Here is a 4326-nt window from a genome sequence, read left to right on the forward strand (position 1 = left end):
AATCAATTAAAAACTTTTATTTTCTCTTCCCTCTCTGGGAAAAAAGCAAAGAAAAACAAAACCCTTATAACAAAAACAGTCAAGCAAAGCAAAATCTTGCGTTGGCTCTTTTTCCATCCTGAATCATTGTCATTGGTCATTGAATTGGTCAGCCTTTCAAAGTTTTGTTTTTCCTTAACAATGTTATTGTACAAATTGCTTTCCTGGTTCTTCCCATCATTTCTCGTAGCATAATAATATTCCATTAGATTCATACTTTCTTCAGCCATTTCCCCTGTTATAGTCCTCCCCTCTCTCCCTTAGTTTTCCTTATAACAAACAAAAAACCCCAGCATAGCAACCTTCTATGACAGGGTTCATATTCATATTCCTCCATCGCTGCAATTCAATAAAAATCTATTAAGTCCTGACAATGTAGAACTATGTGATCTTGGCCAAGTCATTGATCTAGGCAACTCTTTAAGATTGTAAATAGTAGAGAAGATGCTGACCTGCATTAGTAGAAGAAATTTCCTTATCTGGGAGTTTCCTGTACTAATGAAATTACAGATGGAGTCTCTACCCCTTTCCTTTGTCCTTGCTTCTATCATGAAGCATTGATGACCATACATCCTTTCCTTCCCTCTCAGGTTGGGAGGTATGTGTTTGTTTACACGTGACTAGGTAAAGGATCGCAGAAGCATAGTCACAGCAGATGTATATTGGAAGAGTCCTCATTGGCCATCTGGTCCAACCCATGCTCAAAAGGCACCCCTCTTTAAGTGTGACTGAAGACCTTTATGGAGAGGAAAGAGCAATCCACCACGTCTTGAGGTGGCCCATTCTACTTTTGTTGTTATTGAGTCGTTTCACTTGTGTCTGACTCTTCATGACCCCATCTGGGGTGTTCTTGGCAAAGATACTAGAGTAGTTTGCAATTTCCTTCTCCAGTTCATTTTACAGATGAGGAAACTGAGGCAAAAAGGGTGATGTGATTTTCCCAGGGTCAGCAGTCAGTAACTTTCTGAGGCCAGATTTGAACTTAGATCTTCTTGACTCCAGTCTCCGTATTCTATCCACTGCACCATCTAGCTGCCCCCACTTTTGGATAGCCCTTACTAGCAAGAAATGGTATTTCTGATATGCAACTTAAATTTGTCTCCTTGCCACTTCTTTCTTTCCTCTGGAGCCAAGCAGAACAAATATATCCTGAGCAGAGCCCAAACTGAAAGGGATTTCCCATATGGTGAAATTGTCCCATTGTTCCTACTCACAGACAATATTGTATTGATCGTATCAAGCCTCAGAAAATATGACAAGGTCTCCTGCACAAGGTTCCTGACCACTCCAAAGAAATAAGCCTAACAACAAATAAAGGGAGAATTAACCAGATGAGAATTTCCCAGGCTGTACCATGCAGCTAAATGAGGGACATGAAATAGACTATGAGATAAGCCCTATGATCAGTAAGAGGTAGAAAGGGAGTAGAATGCATTTGGGAAATTGTTCAATACTTCTACTGGTCCCCAGATGCTTCCCTATACAGAAATTTGAGGAAGTGGGTTTTTTTTCACTGAAATTCTTCCAGTGATTTCTCTGGTAATGCCTATGAATCATAGTACACCACAATCTCTGAAGAATCAAAGTTGTGGGTGACCCAAATAGTAAAGGAGAGATACATGGTGGGTGTAAGTAGTATGAAACGTTTGACTAGGGATGGTAGAAAAGACACCACCCAGGAAATGTAAGATTGGAAAGGGAGATGGGCTGGTTATATAACAATAATCCCATGTGCCACCCACAGATTTTTTTTCTGGGGCAATGAGGATTAAGTGACTTGCCCAAGATCATACAACTAGTAAGTGTCAAGTGTCTGAGGCTGGATTTGAACTCAGGTCTTCCTGAATCCAGGACCAGTGCTATATCCTCTGCACCACCTGGCTGCCCCGTCACCCACAGATTATTGAAAGACCCAGAGAAAGGCCTCCAACACCTACTTTAGTTTGATCTTTCCTAGAGAATTCATGGAGAATGTTGACAAGGATCAGACTTGATAAGAACCTGGAGAGGAGACAAGTCACAGATTCATTAAACTATTGAGGGATGCCAAATGCAAAGCTCAGCACTCTTCCTCTTGAGGATCTTGGAACATAATAACAAGCATAATAACTGCTTGTGGATTAATTGAGTGAGTTCATGATAAGGAAATAGGGCTAAGAAGTTAGCTTGCTGCCCTCTTAGAAAGAGCCTTGGATTCCATTGAGGAGTGTAAGTGTAATTCGGCAGGCACTGGGGATCCACTGAAAATGTTTGAGTGAGAGTGAGCAGCAGCCAAGTATCATGAAATTCACAAGGATAAAATAATTATCATTAAAAAGGCACCCTGTACCATACCCTTAATCCTGACATTTAAAGTTGGTCCAGTGCAATTGAAATTCATTTTCACCACAGGCATGAACACTTTTTTTTTTTTTCAAATGACTGCAAGTGAACAAAAGCTGAGGTATCAAGGAATGATGACTGGAGGAAGACATGGCTGTGTTTGGAGGCAACTCCCTACTCATTTATTTATTCATTTGTTTGTTTGTTTGTCCATTTATTTATTTATTTATTTATTTATTTATTTATTTATTTATTTATTTATTTATTTATTTATTTATTTATTTATTTATGGTGGGGCAATGAGGGTTAAGTGACTTGCCTAGGGTCACACAGCTAGTAAGTGTCAAGTGTCAGAGGCCAGATTTTAACTCAGGTCCTCCTGAATCCAGAGCCAGTGCTTCATCCACTGTGCCACCTAGCTACCCCTACCATGCAGGAGGGAAACTTGGATGCCATTGAAGTCCAACCTCCTCAGTTTACAGCTGAAGAAACTGAGACTCAGAGAGGTTTATCAACTTGCCTAAAGTCACACAGGTAGCAGACCCAGGACTAGAACCCAGGTCCTCCAGCAACACAGCCAGAGCTTCTCTGCTTTGCCACACTAGTTTCTGGCCAAGGGCTGGGCAGGCAGGGCCCCTTTACTGTTCTGCTTCTTGCCCCCTGGCCCCAAGCTTTGGGTCAAGGAAAAGCTTTGGGGGCAAAACCCCACCACCAACAGCCCCTTTAACACCAGAACATCCCACTTTCACCTTAAAACAAATCAGAGAGTGCTCACTTTGGCAGCACATATACTAAAAAATTGGAACAATACAGAGAAGATTAGCATGGCCCCTGCGCAAGGATGACACGCAAATTCGTGAAGCGTTCCATATTTAAAAAAAAAAAACAAAAACAAATCAGAGAAACCTCTGAGCCAGAGAAGACCATGGATCATCATGGGGAGTAGAGCTGTGGGGAGAAAATGAAGAATTCAGAAATCAATGGACGGTACCAAGTAAAAGAAACAACAGGTCAGACGGAGGACACAGCTGCAGGAAAGGAAAGGACAGATGTGCAACACTCCCCCATTGCGTCCTTTTCACAAAGATCACCAGCAGGGCATGGGGAAGTTCTTGAGCAAATGAAACCATCTGCTCTGATAGCATGCGTTTGGTCTGAACTGGGAGGAACTTTAGTGAACATCACCCCAAGGGGTGTTGGTAGCAAGTAACCAGGCCTGTACTCAGGGCAGAGTGGCTGTGAAAATATCTGTTTCTGGACTTCACTCTTAAGCCATGAAGGGGTCCTTATGTATCCCTCAGAAATATGTAGTAATGAAGGCATCTCTTCTAATCTCTCAGATAGGGGATTATTCTATAGGAGAGGGAGTGAGTCAGACATTTGTGGTTTATGGAGATAATAGGACAGAGGAAGATCACTATTGTGGCAACATTTATTGTTATCTTTTCAATGGATATGTGATCTCATGGATTAGGGAACTTGAATAAGTGAGATTTTCTTGATCCTTAGGATTTGTCTTAGAATGGAAAGGAGAATTAATCAAGTCATACCCATTTTGCTTCCTACATTTAGTAGCAAATGCCTCCTTAAACAAGTGATTTTTGTGGTTAAAAACAACATCCATGCTAGGAAAGGAAAAAAGGGAACCAGCTCACATGCAAAATGTATGTATCCACATGAGATTTATTAACAATATTCTCTAAAAGTGATCAAGGTCTGGGGACAGCTAGGTGGCGAAGTGGATAGAGCACTGGTCCTGGATTCAGGAGGACCTGAGTTAAAATCTGGCCTCTGACACTTGACACTTACTAGCTGTGTGACCCTAGACAAGTCACTTAACCCCAATTGCCTCACTCACCCCCCCCCCCAAAAAAAGTGATCAAAGTCTCGGTCTAGAAGTTCTTGCTTCTGTTTTTTGAGTTGGGTCTTCAATAGTTGGCTGATCACCTGCAATTTTAGATTAGC

At 41.5% G+C, this 4326-nt stretch overlaps 1 non-coding gene across 1 annotated transcript; it reads left to right on the forward strand.

The window, feature by feature from the left end:
- The first annotated feature begins 3128 nt into the window (after positions 1 to 3128).
- On the forward strand, positions 3129 to 3237 carry LOC122730301. Its single transcript, XR_006353486.1, has one exon. It is a non-coding gene; the product is annotated as a U6 spliceosomal RNA (small nuclear RNA).
- The last annotated feature ends 1089 nt before the right edge of the window (positions 3238 to 4326 follow it).

The sequence above is a fragment of the Dromiciops gliroides genome, chromosome 5, assembly GCF_019393635.1.
Source record: "Dromiciops gliroides isolate mDroGli1 chromosome 5, mDroGli1.pri, whole genome shotgun sequence".
In the NCBI taxonomy this organism is placed as follows: Eukaryota; Metazoa; Chordata; class Mammalia; order Microbiotheria; family Microbiotheriidae; genus Dromiciops; species Dromiciops gliroides.